The sequence below is a fragment of the Nomascus leucogenys genome, chromosome 3 (genome assembly GCF_006542625.1).
Source record: "Nomascus leucogenys isolate Asia chromosome 3, Asia_NLE_v1, whole genome shotgun sequence".
Classification (NCBI taxonomy): Eukaryota; Metazoa; Chordata; class Mammalia; order Primates; family Hylobatidae; genus Nomascus; species Nomascus leucogenys.
In genome coordinates, this window is record NC_044383.1 from 135739801 (window position 1) to 135758185 (window position 18385).

General features: G+C 47.0%; 1 protein-coding gene across 1 annotated transcript in view; it reads right to left on the reverse strand.

The window, feature by feature from the left end:
- The window catches only part of LATS1 (large tumor suppressor kinase 1), a 58465-nt gene extending 44087 nt beyond the window's left edge, over positions 1-14378 (reverse strand). Inside the window, exon 1 of the mRNA XM_030809825.1 lies at positions 14300-14378. The gene's annotated coding sequence lies outside the window, so the exon portion shown is untranslated. The remainder of the gene's footprint in view (positions 1-14299) is intronic.
- Positions 14379-18385: the final 4007 nt, after the last annotated feature.

Here is an 18385-nt window from a genome sequence, read left to right on the forward strand (position 1 = left end):
GTGGGAGGTGGTTGGATCTTATGGATGAATCTCATGAATGGCTTAGCTGGATATACAGTACTCCTGTGAGTACTAGAAAAGCACAGCACTTGTAATGGAAAGCAACAACAAAAAATGACATTCAAGTACTTGTTCAGGGGCCAGGCATGGTGGCTCAGGCCTATAATCACAGCACTTGGGAGGCCAAGAAGGGAGGACTGCTTGAGCTCAGGAATTTGAGACCAGCCTGGGCAACATAGGGAGACCCTGTCTACATTAAAAAAAAAAAATTACTTGTTCTGTTAATTAGTAGCAGTGTGGACTTGGGCATTTAATTCTCTGAAACTGACTCCTGAGACATAAAGTGGTTATCAAAATCTACCTTATAAATTGAACTGGGATTAAAGAGGAACAATGCAACACAAGTAAAGGAATATACACACAAGTATGTGAAGATGTAGGCTGTTCCTTGCAACATCATTTATAACAGCAAAAATTGACACCAGTCTAGATGCTCATCAGTGGAGGATTGTTCAAGTAATTCATAGTACATTTATATAATATACATCTAAGTCAAAAAGAATGATGCAGTTCTTTTTTTTTTGAGATGGAGTTTCGCTCTTGTTCCCCAGGCTGGAGTGCAATGGCGCGATCTTGGCTCACTGCAACCTCCACCTCTCGGGTTCAAGTGATTCTCCTGCCTCAACCTCCCGAATAGCTGGGATTACAGGCATGCACCACCATGCCCAGTTAATTTTGTATTTTTAGTAGACGGGATTTATCCATGTTGGTCAGGTTGGTCTCAGACTCCCGACCTCAGGTGATCCGCCCACCTCAGCCTCCCAAAGTGCTGGGATTACAGGCGTGAGCCACTGTGGCCGGCAGAATGATGTAGTTCTATATGATGTACAGACATAAACAGATACCCAAATGTATCCTATGCAAAAAAAGCAAATTCACCATACTGTATATAAAACTAACCTATTTTCTGTTCTAAAATTAGATTATAATTTATTGCTGTGAAAATATGCTAAAAAACACTTTAAATGGGTAAACTTAGGGTTTTGTTTTGTTTTTTTTTGAGACAGGGTCTTATTCTGTTGCTCAGGCTGGAGTACAGTGGTTTGATCACAGCTCACTGCAGCCTCAACCTCCTGTGCTCATGTGATCCTCCTGCCTAAGCCTCCCAGGTAGCTGGGAATGCAGGAACATGCCACCCTGCCCAGCCAATTTGTTAATTTTTTGTAAAACAAAGTCTCCCTATGTTGCTCAGGCTGGTCTTGAACTCCTGGGTTCAAGTGCTCAGGTAAGCCTCCTGCCTCAGCCTCCCAAAGTGGTGGGATTAGAGGCATGAGCCACCCCACCTAGCCTGAGTAAACTTTATATTATATAAATTTTATGTTAATAGAGCTGTTAAAAATATACCCATTTTTAATTTTTTAAAATTTGTATTTATAGAAATTAATTATACACACACACACACACACACACACACACACACACACACACACACATATTTGCAGGAGGCCTGAGACATGACGAAGCCCTGTAGCAGCCATTAGAAGTAGTTTCCTGATGACTTCACCTCATAAATCAGTGCTCTCATGGCACAATTGCTAAATTAGCTATGAATCAATCAAACTCTATGACAAGCAGCTCACATTTCTCCACTTTGAAAAAAAAAAAGATGAACTTTTTCATTGCCTGAAAATTACACATATTCTATCTATAACATAGTAATACATGAATAATATAATTATTTTGTAAATGAAATTAGGATGGACCTACCATGTGCTTTTTATGAAGGAAGCTGGTCCCTAAAGCATTTTCTTTTCTAAGCTTTCCCAAAATATTAATTTAATAGCTTACTAATGAGTTTTTCTAAGCTTAACATTTAGCTCACCAGTCTAAAGTTTGCAGAATTCACCTCTGGCCCTTTCTAAAAGTGAAGATACTTTCTATGTTAGGTCTTCTGAAACCTACCATTTCTCCATGATCAAGGATTAACACTGTTGTGGAATCTTACATGTCAGTTCTTTTAGTATCTGGATTGCAATTCATTTATAGGATCTAGGTATTCTTTCAATATCTCACTTATTTTGGGTTTCAATTGTAAGTTAATCATCACTTTATTATTATTGTTATTTTACCATTTCCAAGATCATTCTGAGACAGAGGGAGAAAAAAAAAAGAAAAGAAACATAGTTTTGCTTCTGTCAAAATATTTGCTTCCATTTCCCTATAATGGGACCTGGTCACCAGTAGGTAGTGCAAAAATATTTGAACTTACAAATGCAGGTAACTTGCCCCTTCTTTCTGCTGTTAAAAAAAATATAGCATGCATCCTTATTGAAAAATTCAAGTATTTATATAAATATATACAGTAGAAAAAAGTAGAAGCCCCTCATAATTCACCTTCCTCAAGAGTGAGAATCACTGTAGTGGGCTGAATAATGGCCTCTCAAAAGATATTCCTGAGCCAGGCGCGGTGGCTCACGCCTATAATCCCAGCACTTTGGGAGGCCAAGGCGGGTGGATCACCTGAGGTCGGGAGTTTGAGGCCAGCCTGACCAACATGGAGAAACCCCGTCTCTACTAAAAATACAAAATTAGCTGGGTGTGGTGGCACATGCCTGTAATCTCAGCTACTCGGGAGGCTGAGGCAGGAGAATTGCTTGAACCCGGGAGGTGGAGGCTGTGGTGAGCCGAGATCGCGCCATTGCACTCCAGCCTGGGCAACAAGAGTGAAACCCGGTCTCAAAAAAAAAAAAAAAAAAAAAAAAAAGATATTCCTGGCTTATGCCTGTAATCCCAACACTTTGGGAGGCCAAAGTGGGAGGATCACTTGAGCTCAGGAGTTCAAGACCAGCCTGGGTGGGCAACATGGCAAAACCCCATCTCCACAAATACTACAAAAAAATGAGCTGAGTGTGGCAGTGTGTGTGGCTGTAGTCCCAGCTGCTCAGGAGACTTGAGGTGGGAGGATCACTTGAGCCCAGGAGGTAGAGGCTACAGTGAGCCATGACTGTACCACTGCACTACAGCCTAGGAGAGACAGTGAGACCCTGTCTCAAAACAACAACAACAACAACAAAAAAACATAGTCCCCCTCCTAATCTTCTCTGGAACTTGTAAATGTTATCTTATTTGGAAAAAGGGATGTCGCAGATGTGATTAAGGATTTTGAGATTAAGTGATTGTCATGGATTAACCAAGTAAGTCCCACATGCAATTACAAATGTCCTTTTGAGAGGCAGAAGGAGGTCTGATTCACACAGAAAAAGGAAGGCAATGTGATGATGAAGTCAGAAGCCAAGGATGTCAGCAGCCAACAGAAGCTGGAAGTGGCAAGGGACAGCTTCTCTCCTAGAGCCTCTGGAGGAAAACTGGCCTTGCTAATGCCTTGATTTTAGACTTCTGGCCTCCAGAACTGTGAGAGGATAAATTTATGTTGTTTTAAGCCATCAGGTTTATAGTGATTTGTTACATAAGACACAAGAAACTAATAATAATCATTATTAATACTGAATATTCTAACACATACTACTATTAACCAAAATGGGATCATAATACACAAAATTGGACATCTTTTTTTTTTTTTGAAGAGGAGTCTCGCTCTGTCACCCAGGCTGGAGTGCAGTAGGGTGATCTTGGCTCACTGCAACCTCTGCCTCCCTGGTTCAAGCAATTCTGCCTCAGCCTCCTGAGTAGCCAGGATCACAGGTGCGCACCACCACGCCAGGCTAATTTTTGTATTTTTAGTAGAGATGGGGTTTCACCATGTAGGTCAGGCTGGTCTCGAACTCCTGACCTCGTGATCTGCCCGCCTCGGCCTCCCGAAGTGCTGGGATTACAGGTATGAGCCACTGCACCCGGCTGGACATCTCATTCTTTTACATAATCATGGGGAATTATGAGAAGACAATGGGGTCTGGGGGTTTGCGCCTGTAATCCCAATACTTTGGGAGGCCCAGGTGGAAGCATCAATTGAGGCAAGGAGTTCAAGACAAGAAGAGAATGTATTGTTGCCCAAATTTTTCTTATCTTACCTTTTCCCCCCATAACATTTCATGAGATTTACATTCCATGCAGTAAATATACTGCATTAGAAAACGCTGGACCAGAGAAATTCATTCTCTAGTCCTATACTCTGATGTAACTCCTGACATTGAGTGCACAAAGGTCAGAGAAAGGACTGAGTTCTGGTATATGTGTAACAATGTGTTTTAGGTTTAAATAACTGAAAACTTATTTTAAGCATATTTCTATCATCTACATGTTGAAAATACTTGTGGATAAAATAAATAATATCTGGAATTTATTTCAAAATAATTTGGTTGTGTGCTGAAGGGGTTGGGGATATAAATGAAGACAAAAGTTATCATTTGTTGAAAACTGTTGTAGCTGAGTAATGGGTATATGAGGGTTCACCGTACTAGTCTCTTTCTTTTTATTATTTATTTTTTAGAGACAGGGGCTCACCATGTTGCCCAGGCTAGTCTTGAACTCCTGGCACCAAGCAATCCTACTGCCTTGGCCTTTCTCTTTACTTTTGTGTGTTCTTGAAGTTTTCCAAAATAGAGAGTTAAAAAAGAAAAAAAAAGGAAAAGAAATGACTGGATCCTAGAATGGTTCTGCTACAAATTCTTATTTAAATATATGCAGTTAAAATACACAGGATTTATTTTAAAGAAACTATTATTTCCATCAAACAATATCACTTCATTTATCAGGGGAAATAACAGAAGCATTACATTTGAATATTCATTTCAATTTTAATAGTACGGCCAGCCTGGTCAATATGGTGAAACCCCGTCTCTACTAAAAATACAAAAATTAGCTGGGCGTGGTGGCAGGCACCTGTATTCCCAGCTACTCGGAAGGCTAAGGCAGGAGAATCGCTTGAATCACAGAGGCAGAGGTTGCAGTGAGCCGAGATTGCACCACTGCACTCCAGCCTGGGCGAGAGACTCAGTCTAAAAAAAAAAATTCAATTGTAAGATAATCTAAATCTTCTGATTTCAAAAACGCTGAAATGGAGGAATTGTGTATATCTTTAGCCAATTGCTTTTGGTAAATATATTGTGGCAGAGACTATATTCACATACAGTACTCGACTCCATTTCCCAGATTTGGCCAAAGCTGGATGAGCAGATGTAGCATATCTCAATTCTGGACTGAGGCAGCTAAAAGTCACTTTGCTTTGGTTTTCCTGCTTTAATGACAATGTAGGTTACATTCTGAGATGGTGGCTTGACAATATGGAAGGAAGGTGGATCCCTAAGCCACTGGATGGAGAACCCTACTGACTCCCACTGAACTCTGAGCAAGAGAAACATTTCTGTTGTGTTAAGCCATTGATATTTGGGGATTTGTTACCACAAAACAGCCTAATAATATTGTGAAAATAGACAAAGACTGCCCAAATGGAAACAAACAGAGGCTATTTAATCAGATCTTACTATATAGGTAGGGAGTCAACCACTGTCAACTTGTGCTTGGCAAAGATGCAAAGGCAAGCAGAGGAGTGGGAAATCTTTATACTAAAAAAAGGGGGAAGACTTCAGGTATGCTCTGATTGTAGGTTGTTGGCATGGGAAACTGGAGGTGGACTAACTGGTGTAAACCAAAAATAAAATTGTAAGTCCCTCAACCATCTGAATGAACCCCTCCTCTCAGCCAAGGGCATTTGAAAGTTAACCTGAAAAACTAGTTCCAGCCATGATGGGAAGCGGGGTTTGGCCATACCTCATTATTCCCTCCTCCCTGTTGGAATTCAGGCACAGCTGACCAGCATTAACATTAAAACAAATCTTAAGACTGACAAATCAGACTCTCTGTAGCAATAAGATACCCAGTTCCAGCCTGACTCTAGCATAGTATCACAGGACAGATGGCAGGCCCTGAAAGAAATCCAAGTATTTGACCCCAAATTATTTTCTTTGCCATATCTTCAAACAGTCCTGCAAAGCTCTCTCTTGTGGGGAAAATCTACATTCTGAAGATAATTCCCTTCCTTTCTCAGGCCTTTTGCCTGATCCAGGAGAGAATCAACCCTGATAAGAAACATTTACAATGTATTATCTCTGAATCCTGCCACCTGTAGGCTTCCTTTACATAATGGGAATTTTGGTCTCCACAACCCCTTACCTTAACTCAGACATTCCTTCCTATTGATTCTATCTGCATAATGGGAACCCTGGTCTCCACAACCCCTTATCTTTTTTTTTTTTTTTTAGATGGAGTCTCATTCTGTTGCCCAGGCTGGAATGCAGTGGCTTGATCTTGGTTCACCACAATCTCTGCCTTCCAGGTTCAAGTGATTCTCCTGCCTCAGCCTCCTGCATAGCTGGGATTACAGGTGTGCGCTACCATGCCTAGCTAATTTTTGTATTTTTAGTAGAGATGGGGTTTCACCGTGTTGGCCAGGCTGGTCTCAAACTCCTGACCTCGTGATCCACCTGCCTCGGCCTCCCAAGGTGTTGGGATTATAGGCGTGAGCCACTGTGCCTGGCCACAACCCCTTATCTTAACCTAGATACTCCCTTCTATTGATTCTAGGTCTTTAGACAGTAACAACACTTTCAACCAACTGCCAATCAGAAAATCTGTCAATCTACATATGACCTGGAAGCCATCTGCTTCAAGGTGTCTTCCTTTCTGGACCTAATCAATGTACGTCTTACATATACTGATTGATGTCTTATGTCTCCCTAAAATGTACAAAACCAAGCTGTAGTCTGATCACTTTGGGCACATGTTCTCAGGAGCTCCTGAGGGCTGTGTCATGGGGCAATGGCCACTCATATTTGGCTTAGAATAGATCTCTTAAAATATTTTACAGTTTGACTCTTCGTTGACACTGGAAGTGGGGTATCTTATGTGGTTGATTTGGGAAGCATATTTGGCTTTCTCTGAGTCGTCCCGAATTGGAAGTAGGCACAAAAATTAGCGAAGCTGGTAATTACTGACCAAGTCCTGAGAGTTTGGGCCTATTGCTACATAGGTCATGGGTCAGAGTTCTAGTTTTATATATGACCTGGCCATTGTCCATCTGTATATTCTAGTGTTTCATTATCTTAATACAGAAAACTGGTACCTGGAAGTGAGGTGCTGCTACAATAAAAACCTATGCAGTCCTGCCTTAGTGATACTGCCTTAGTGGTCAGGTTGAGGGCTGAGAGGAAACAGATACCGGAGACTGGAAAGATGGAGGATCATGTTTTATAGTGGCAAAATATCTGGTAAAGCTGTTGCCTATAATAACTTTTCATACAACTACAAGGTCAGTGAACATACAAAGAGGCTACTGACCTTGTAGTCTTATAAGAGTTTGGTAAAGAGGATTTTGGAAGTGAATATTGGCTGCTATTAGATATTTGGCAAGTATTATAAGTAAATGATGAGTTCAAGAAGGAAGTAGCAGATTTGAAAGCAAAAACAGAAGAGAATAGAAAAAGTTCAGAAATTTAAAGCCTTGAAGGATTGGAAAAGCAGCTTGCACCTAGACCCCTAGAGGCAGGATTAAAAGACTAAACACAGATGCCCACTGAAACAAACCCCTTAGCTAACTAGTGCTTCTGTGGTTAAGACCATATTAAAGATGTAGCCTTCCCGTCAAACCTAATAGCCTCAAACAACCAAATGAGAGGAGGAGGAATAGACGCTCTTAAATCTTTGGATGAGTTTACCAATACATGTGAACTTCGATTGTGGTTACTGACACATAGAACTGATGGAAACCAAACAGATAGGAAGAGGCTTACTAACTTTAAGGAAACTGTTTTGTTAAAAAAATATATCTTTTGGCCGGGCGCAGTGGCTCATGCCTGTAATTCCAGCACTTTGGGAGGCCGAGGCAGGCGGGTCACGAGGTCAGGAGTTTGAGACCAGACTGGCCAATACTAAAAAATACAAAAATTAGCTGGGCGTAGTGTCATGTGCCTGTAGTCCCAGCTACCCAAGAGACTGAGGCAGAAGAATCGCTTGAACCTGGGAGGCGGAGGTTGCAGTGAGCTGAGATTGTGCCACTGCACTCTAGCCTGGGTGACAGGGTGAGACTCTGTCTCAAAAAACAAAAAGAAATTTTTTTTTTCTTAAATCATCTCAAGTTCATACTAAAAAAATCTTTTTGTCTATTCAAAATTTAAAACCCTTGGGCCCCCAACTTCTATGAGCAATAAGCTAGTTGAAAAAGATTTGTACGTTCCAAAGGGAAGGTACAACACACACTTCACAGGTGGTCAAGGATGATCATTAAAACAATGGATGAGAGAGTTCCTTCCAAATAAATCAAGGTCCAATCTCCCCTACCTCCAGGGCTGGTTGCTTACACAGAATCTGCCTAGGAGATTTCAGATTATAGATCAGCATTTGCTGCTTATCTCCCATTATTCTTTTTTTCTAGGAAGAGCGCTTACTGTGGCCCTTGTGTACTGCGGTTTGAGTGAGTAAGGGGAAGAGAAAAGGAAGGGAGACAGAGAGGAGACACAGTGAGTGACAGAGAGAGAGAGTGCACGCACACGCAGCACACAGGACACATTACTTCACAGGTCCCTGGACCAAGAGGAACCATATCTGGACCTGATTAAGAGATTATTGGGCATGTGGACCACAGGACCCATGAATCTTGCCTCTATCACTAATCAGGGCCCAATTTCTTAGCAAAAGAATAACATAATACCGTGAACATCTTTCCACAGTTAGGTGTCATGTTTCTTTTATTTATTTATTTATTTATTTTGAGATAGAGTTTCGCTCGTCGCCCAGGCTGGAGTACAATGGCGTGATCTTGGCTCACCGCAACCTCCACCTCCCAGGTTCAAGCAATTCTCCTGCCTCAGCCTCCCAAGTAGCTGGGATTACAGGCCATGTGCCACCACACCCGGTTAATTTTCTATTTTTAGTAGAGACGGAGTTTCTCCATGTTGGTCAGGCTGGTCTCAAACTCCCGGCCTCAGGTGACCGCCCACCTTGGCCTCCCAAAGTGCTGGGATTACAGGCATGAGCCACTGCGCCCAGCCATATTTTATCTTCTATTCTCTCTTTTCTTTTTTAATAGAGATGAGGGTCTCGCTATGTTGATGAGGCTGGTCTCAAAATCCTGGCCTCAAGTGATCCTCCCATCTTGGCCTCCCAAAGTGTTGGGATTACAGGTGTAAGCCACCATGCCCAGCCAGTATCATGTTTGTTTGATTCTAAGCATGCTTTTCTACATTTTAATATTTCTAAAATTTAGGGCCGGATGCAGTGGCTCATGCCTGTAATTCCAAAACTTTTGGAGGCTGAAATGGGCGGATCTCTTGAGCCCAGGTGTTTGAGACTAGCCGGGGCGACAGAGTGAGACCCTATCTCTACAAAAAATAGAAAAAATCAGCCAAGTATGTTGGTGTGCACCTGCAGTCCCAGCTTCTGGAGAGACTGAGGTGGGTGGATCAATCGAGCCCAGGAGGTCGAGGCTGCAGTGAGCCGTGATTGTGCCACTACACTCCAGCCTGGGCATCAGAGCAAAACTCTGTCCCAGAAAAAATAAATACATAAATAAATGAATTGAGTATATCTTAAGATCAACCCTTGGGCCCCCAATTTCTATGAGCAATAAGCTAGCTGAGAAAGATGTGTACTTTCCAAAGAGAGAATACTCACCCAACACACACTTCAGAGGTGGCCAAGGATGATAATTAAAACAATGGATGAGAGAGTTCCTTCCAAATAAATCAAGGTCCAAACTCCCCTTCAAAGCAGAGAAGTTCTAGAGTAGCAGTCATTGCACATGCCTAACTTAACCATATATAAAAGTCGAAATCTCTGTTACCTCAATTGTATTATTTTCTTTTTTTGAGACAGAGTCTCCCTCTGTTGCCCAGGCTGGAGTGCAATGGTGCCATCTCGGCCCACTGCAACCTCCGCCTCCCGGGTTCAAGCAATTCTCCTGCCTCAGCCTCCCAAGTAGCTGGGATTACAGCACCCACCACCACACCCGGCTAATTTTTTGTATTTTTAGTAGAGATGGGGTTTCACCATGTTGCCCGGGCTGGTCTCGAATGCCTGACCTCGGGTGATCCACCGGCCTTGGCCTCTCAAAGTGCTGCGATTACAGGTGTGAGCCACCATACCCGGACAATTGTAATATTTTCATTGGCAGCACCATATATGATGCTCGATATGTTTTTTCTTTTTTTCTGTTTTTTTGTTTTTTTGAGAAGGAGTTTCTTTCTTTTGCCCAGGTCGGAGTGCAATGGCGCGATCTTAGCTGACTGCAACCTCTGTCTCCCAGGTTCAAGCGATTCTCCTGCCTCAGCCTCCCAAGTAGCTGGAATTACAGGCATGTGCCACCATGTGTGGCTAATTTTTGTATTTTTAGTAGAGACGGGGTTTCACCATGTTGGCCAGGGTGGTCTTGAACTCCTGACCTCAGGTGATCCACCTGCCTCGGCCTCCCAAAGTGCTGGGATTATAGGCATGAGCCACCGCGCACGGCCTCTTTTTTTCTTTTATCATTATTACTTTTTTTTTTTGTGAGACAGTCTCACTCTGTTGCCCAGGCTGGAGTGCAGTGTCGTATTCTGGCTCACTGCAACCTCTGCTTTCCGAGTTCAAGTGATTCTCATGCCTCAGCCTCCGGAGTAGCTGGGACTACTGGTACCCACCACCACACCTGGCTAATTTTTGTATTTTTAGTAGAGACAGGGGTTTGCCATGTTGGCCAGGTTGGTTTTGAACTCCTGACCTCATGTGATCCACCCACCTCAGCCTCCCAAAGTGCTGAGATTACAAGCATGAGCTACCACGCTCAGCTATTATTATTTTTGTAAATAGAGATGGAGATCTTGCTAGGTTGCCTAGGCTGGTCTCAAACTCCTGAATTCAAGTGTTCCTCCTGCCTCAGCCTTCCAAAATACCGGGATTACACCATGCCTGGTCCACAAAATGTTCTGAAAAGATTCCATTGTGATATAGTATTGTGCACTCAAACTGTCATTCAATAGACAATGCAATTAAAGGCATAAGTAATTATTAAATTCAAGCAAGATCACAGAATTTTCAAAGGTAAGACGACTCAAAAATCTGCCAAAACTTTTGGAGTTATCTTCAGAAGAAGCTGTTTAATTTCCAGCAACAGGTAATTCAATTAAGAAGAAAAAAAAAAACCAAGTAAGCAAAAAGGAAAGGAAAGCAAAACCCCAGTATTCTTCAATATATCTTAAAATTATACACACAATCATAAAGACAATATAGGTTAAGATAATTAACTAGCATTATGAAAAGCAGCCTGTTAACCATGATGTTGCATTAACTAACCAAAGTAATTCAGAAGAATCCTAGATTCTGAATGTGAATAAGGCTGAGACTCAAAGTTTATTGTGACAGACGAAAATGGCATACAATTGAATGAATAAATGTATGCTATTATTAATAAAAGCTTTATGTTTACTTTCTTCCCGCTAAAAAATTGCTACTAAATAGACAGCTTATCTTAGATTTAGTGGTATTTCAGAATTGAGAAAGTATGATAGTCCAACCTTATTCCTTTAAATACCCTGATATTGAATTTCATCATGTAGATGTACTATTTTTTATTTATTTATTTATTTATTTTTGAGATGGAGTCTCACTCTGTCACAGGCTGGAGTGCCGTGGTGCCATCTCGGCTCACTGCAACCTCCATCTCTCGGGTTCAAGTGATTCTCCTGCCTCAGCCTTACAAGTAGCTGGGACAACAGGCACGCGCTACCACACCCAGCTAATTTTTGTATTTTTAGTAGAGATGGGGTTTCACCATGTTGGCCAGGCTGGTCTCGAACTCCAGACCTCAGGTAATCCGCCCGCCTTGGCCTCCCAAAGTGCTGGTTACAGGCGTGAGCCACGGCGCCCAGCTAGATGTACTATTACTTATAAATCCCTGACTGATGGACATTTAGGTTGTTCCTCATTTTTTTGCTAATGTAAAATAATACTGCAAACTGGTAACTTCAATTATACTGGTAATATTCTTGTTCTGAGTTCAGGTGGTAAGTTCATGGATATTCATTTTATTATGCCTCATAGTTTAATAAAATGAACATATGTGTAATATACATATAGCATATTCCTTGCACATAATGAAATTAGTTAATAAAAAAATTGCTGCAATAAAAATTCTTGTGCACACATTGCTGAGCATTTTTCTTAAAATAAATTCCCAGAAGTGGAATTGCTGGATCAAAGAGAATACATATTTAAAATTCTGATACTTATTGTCAGAATGCCTTCTAGAAAATTATAATAATTTTATAATCTTCACAACAAGGTATGGTTAATACTGGCATTACTAAATCTCAACAATCTTTGCTGCTATGACAGGTAAAAATTCAAATTATTACTAGGCAAAAAGAATTTTTAAAACAATTCTTCAAAGCAAAACTGCTTACCTTTTTAATCCACACTACGATGGGGCCAGATTCGTCTTAATAAACAATTCTGATCATGTCACCTACCTACTCCATAACTTTCAATGACTTTTAACCTCATGGTTAAAGTAAGAGCTCTGGAATCAAACTGCCTGGGTATGACAAATCTCCATTTTTTTTTTTTTAAAAGTTCAGACCCTCATCAAAAATACAAGCATCGACAAACAAGTATCATTGATTAGTTTGTCCAACTTAGGAAAAAAAAATGGCACCATTACATAAGGTTTCAAAGTGTTAACTTGGGTTGAATTAAGTTTATCAGAAAGGTACCCTGGCTGGGTGCAGTAGTGCACCTGTAGTCCCAGCTACTTGAGAGGCTGTGGTGGGAGGATTTGCTCGAGCCCAGGAGTTGGAATCCAGTGCAGGCAACATAGCGAGTTCCCATCTTTAAAGGAAACTGCATACTGACATTTTCTTCAGTTCACTTTCTAATAACTGTCGGATCAAAAGTGAAAGCAACACTGTATCTTCATGCTGAAAAATGATTGGTGTTTCTACTTGGCGAAAATGTTATTCAATGACTAAATAACTTTTGTGATGTATAACAATCTCCCATTAATGTAAATAAAACATCTAAAATAACCAAATAACCAGGGTTAGAACCGTTCCAAGACTACTTATATAGAACAAGGACTTGCAATAAAAACAAAACAAAAATAAAAACGACCTACACAATGAAAGCCAGATATATTATACATTAAAAATGTAGTAGAAGTACTTTTGGTGAGCAGTAAGGCATATTCAATCAATATTTAGGCATAGAATGTGCCATTCCAAGCATGGACCACGATCTAGTTTCTTACAGTAGCAGCCAATTGGACTAACACAATGCTACTTCTTTCACTGTTCAATCAAATTCCTCCACTGCCTTAGGGAATCAACTACCCCATTTTACCGTCAGAGATAAGCTTTGTTTTCGTAGCACAGAACATTCATTCCAATTATAATGTTCTACCTTTTCTTCCTCATGGAGGAAATTTGATAAAAACATTTTAACCTTCAATAAATAATTCATAAAATTCAGACAAGTTTCATGATCGCTAACATTCAAATCCATTTCCAAAACTGGAGTTATACAATATTACTTCTGTGCATGAGATTATACTTATTGTTCACTAGATTTATGAATAACTTCTGGAGGATGATATATGTTTTAAAAGTCGTATTAACATATTAATTGACAAACATTAAATTTTGTTCCCTTAGAAATTGACAGAGAAGTCAGAATGGGGATAAATCAAGTCATCTGAGAGGCATTCATTGAGCTACAAGCTATTTCAGGTTATAAAAAACACTGTTCCCTTAATTGTCGTTCCTTCATTTGCTGTATTTATATACACACTCCTACTCCATAAAGACCTCTCCATCTCTCTCACCTCTTCCAACTATGAACAGTAACCTAATATCACACTGAACTAGACATGAGACTCCCAGGATTTCTCCAAGGTATACCCAGGATCAAGGCCCTCTGGGATCCAAAGAACTGTAGCTCTTTTACTGCAATTTTCCTTCAGAACCACCTTTCCCGTTCCTTCCCTCCTGGACACCGCCGACTCGGGTGTTGGGGGTGGGCTGGGAGACAGGCCGCCGGAGAGACAGGCTCTACTCAGCCAAACCTGCACCTCCGAGGCCGAAAAGCCTGGGGCTCTTCCTGCAGCACCGGGCGCGGCCAACCCTCACTTCCCCAGGGCAGGGCTCAGCTCGGGTCAATGCAACCAGCCAAGTCAGGCCCGCAGCGGGCCGGCTCTGCCCGCCAGTCCACAGCAACCTCTGGACCCTAGCCAGCGGGGATGGGCGTGGGCCCCGGCGGCCACCGCCCCGCCAACTCGAGCACGGGAGGAGAGCACCCGCTACGCCAGCCCCGGACCTACCTGAAGGGGAGAGCAGAGCTCCTGGACAGCGGCCACGGGCCTGAGGGCGGACGCTGAGGCGGCCGGAGCCCGTCCCAGCAACCCCAAGAATCCCTGGTGGGGCAGAGCGGGGAGAGGAGCGGGGGGCTGCCGCGGGCCAGCGCGGCCCGTCGCGGGGGTCGCGAGGACCTGGCTCTCCCCTTAACACCAGGCCACCGCCGCCGCCGCCGCCATTTTGCCTTCCACTCAGCGTCGCCGCCGCCGCACTCCGCTGCAGGTTTCCCGGATGTGGGCATTTCCCGGCGTCGCTTGCGCGGGCGCCGAGGACTGGGGGCTTTTGCCCGCCCGGCTGCTGCGAGGGAGCGCGCAGCCTGCGGCCACCGGGCTTCGTTGCGTCGCCCGCCGCTCTGATCGTTCGTGAGCGTCGCCCCACGTCGCTCCCGCCTACCCCTGCCCATACGACTAGTCTGCGCCCGTGGGTTAAGGCTCTCTCCCGCCCAGCCTACTTGGTTGATTCAATCCTTTTTCCCATTGATCTATTTCTCTGGACCGAGTAGGGATGCGCATTTCACGGAGCTACGTTCTCAGAAGGGAACAACTGTGAGTTGCTCTGGGAAACCTCGCTGTGGATCTCAGAATTCGAGATTTTTGGCGCTTTGAAATAAAATTTTATTCTTGCTTAGCGTTCTTTCCCCGAACAAGCCGGTGAGCTTCCAGCATCTGTATTTTCTGAATCAGGCAGATAAGAAATACTTGAGCTAGGACTGATTGATTAGCAGCGGTTTAGAGATCTTATCTGTCAACCGCATCCGTAGAAGGAGGTCGTTATTGCCATAATTGGAATAACGGTGACGGTGCGACAAGAGGTTTTACTTCTGGTTAAGCTGAATGTAAAGTGTGGGATGGGATCGTTGGGTTTAATGTATAAGGTACCGTCCACCCTTTGTGAAGATCGCCTTTGCCAGTTTTTCCTCTAGGAAATATACAGTTGGTGTTTTCAAGTACCTTCTTTCGTAATTTTTCTACTACAGAGTATAAAAAAATTAAAGACGTCTTTTTCTGACGTTAAAGTAATAACTGGCTACTTACTGTATCTAGAAATCCAAATGTGAAAACCTGTTAAAAGATTATGTTCCGGCCGGGCGCGGTGGCTCACGCCTGTAATCCCAGCACTTTGGGAGGCCGAGGCGGGCAGATAACGAGGTCAGGAGATCGAGAACATCCTGGCTAACACGGTTAAACCCCGTCTCTGCTAAAAAAAATCCAGCTTGCTTGCTTCCTTCCTTCCTTCCTTCCTCCCTCCCTCCCTCCCTCCCTCTCTCTCTCTCTTTCTTTCTTTCTTTCCCTCTGTGGCCCAGGCTGCAATCTACTCAGCTCGCTGCTGCCCGCGCCGCGGACTGCCTGGGACTACTGCCGCCGCGCGCCACCGCTGCCTGCTTTTTCTCGTTTGGCTGCAGGCGCGTGGTCGCCATGTTGGCCACGCTGCTCACCAGCTCCTGACGCCGAGTGCTCTGCCCGCCTCAGCCTCCCGAGCCCCTGCCCGGCCACCGCCCCGTCTGGGAGGTGGGGAGCGTCTCTGCCCGGCCACCCATCGTCTGGGAGGTGAGGAGCACTTCTGTCTGGCCACCCATCGTCTGGGAGGTGAGGAGCACTTCTGTCTGGCCACCCATCGTCTGGGAAGTGAGGAGCGCCTCTGCCTGGCCGCCCCGTCTGGGAAGTAGTGAGGGGCGCCTCTGCCCGGCCGCCCCGTCTGGGAAGCGAGGAGCGCCTCTGCCCGGCCGCCCCGTCTGGGAAGTGAGGAGCGCCTCTGCCCAGCCGCCCCGTCCAGGAAGAAGTGAGGAGCACCTCTGCCCGGCTGCCCTGTCCGGGAAGAAGGGAGGAGCCCCTCTGCCCGGCCGCCCCGTCCGGGAAGAAGTGAGGGGCCCCTCTGCCTGGCCGCCCCGTCTGGGAAGTGAGGAGCACCTCTGCCCAGGCACCCATTGTCTGGGAAGAGAGGAGCGCCTCTGCCCGGCCGCCCCGTCTGGGAAGTGAGGAGCGCCTCTGCCCGGCCACCCCGTCTGGGAAGAAGTGAGGAGCGCCTCTGCCCGGCTGCCCCATCTGGGAAGTGAGGAGCGCCTCTGCCCGGGCGCCCCGTCCGGGAAGAAGTGAGGAGTGCCTCTGCCCGGCCGCCCCGTCCGGGAAGAAGTGAGGAGCGCCTCTGCCCGGCCGCCCCGTCTGGGAAGAGGTGAGGGGTACCTCTGCCCGGCCGCCCGGTCTGGGAAGTGAGGAGCACCTCTGCCCGGCCACCCATCGTCTGGGAAGTGAGGAGCGCCTCTGCCGGCCGCCCCGTCTGGGAAGTGAGGAGCGCCTCTGCCCGGCCACCTATCGTCTGGGAGGTGAGGAGCGCCTCTGCCCGGCCGCCCCGTCCGGGAGGAAGTGAGGAGCGCCTCCGCCCGGCCGCCACGTCCGGGAGGAAGTGAGGAGCGCCTCCGCCCGGCCGCCCCGTCCGGGAGGAAGTGAGGAGCGCCTCCGCCCGGCCGCCCCGTCCGGGAGGAAGTGAGGAGCGCCTCCGCCCGGGCGCCCCGTCCGGGAGGAAGTGAGGAGCGCCTCCGCCCGGCCGCCCCGTCCGGGAGGAAGTGAGGAGCGCCTCCGCCCGGCCGCCCCGTCCGGGAAGAAGTGAGGAGCGCCTCTGCCCGGCCGCCCCGTCTGGGAGGTGAGGAGAGCCTCTGCCCGGCCACCCATCGTCTGGGAGGTGAGGAGCGCCTCTGCCCGGCCGCCCCGTCTGGGAAATGAGGAGCGCTTCTGCCCGGCCGCCCCGTCTGGGAAGTGAGGAGCGCCTCTGCCCGGCCGTCCCCTCTGGGAAGTGAGGAGCGCCTCTGCCCGGCCGTCCCGTCTGGGAAGTGAGGAGCGCCTCTGCCCGGCCACCCACCGTCTGGGAAGTGAGGAGCGCCTCTGCCCGGCCACCCACCGTCTGGGAAGTGAGGAGCGCCTCTGCCCGGCCACCCACCGTCTGGGAAGTGAGGAGCGCCTCTGCCCGGCCACCCACCGTCTGGGAAGTGAGGAGCGCCTCTGCCCGGCCACCCACCGTCTGGGAAGTGAGGAGCGCCTCTGCCCGGCCACCCACCGTCTGGGAAGTGAGGAGCGCCTCTGCCCGGCCACCCACCGTCTGGGAAGTGAGGAGCGCCTCTGCCCGGCCACCCACCGTCTGGGAAGTGAGGAGCGCCTCTGCCCGGCCACCCACCGTCTGGGAAGTGAGGAGCGCCTCTGCCCGGCCGCCCCGTCTGGGAAGTGAGGAGAGCCTCTGCCCGGCCACCCATCGTCTGGGAAGTGAGGAGCGCCTCTGCCCGGCCGCCCCGTCCGGGGGGAAGTGAGGAGCGCCTCTGCCCGGCCGCCCCGTCCGGGAAGAAGTGAGGAGCGCCTCTGCCCGGCCGCCCCGTCCGGGAAGAAGTGAGGAGCGCCTCTGCCCGGCCGCCCCGTCCGGGAAGAAGTGAGGAGCGCCTCTGCCCGGCCGCCCCGTCCGGGAAGAAGTGAGGAGCGCCTCTGCCCGGCCGCCCCGTCTGGGAAGTGAGGAGCGCCTCTGCCCGGCCGCCCCGTCCGGGAAGAAGTGAGGAGCGCCTCTGCCCGGCCGCCCCGTCTGGGAAGTGAGGAGCGCCTCTGCCCGGCCGCCCCGTCTGGGAAGTGAGGAGCACCTCTGCCCGGCCACCCATCGTCTGGGAAGTGAGGAGCGCCTCTGCCCGGCCACCCATTGTCTGGGAAGTGAGGGGCGCCTCTGCCCGGCCACCTATCGTCTGGGAAGAAGTGAGGAGCGTCTCTGCCTGGCTGCCCCATCTGGGAAGTGAGGAGCGCCTCTGCCCGGCCGCCCCGTGTCTGGGAAGAAGTGAGGAGCGCCTCTGCCCGGCCGCTCCGTCTGGGAGGTCTACCATGGAGGCCAGAAGCAATGTGGGGGCTGGACGTGGTGGCTCACGCCTGTGGTCCCGGCACTCTGGGGGGCGAGGCGGGTTGATCACTTCGGGCTAGGAGTTCGAGACCAGTCTGGCCAACTTGGCGAAACATGAAAAATACAACAGACAAACCAACCAACCAACTCAGTGACAACAAAACAGGTCTACCCTGGAGTCCTACTCTTAA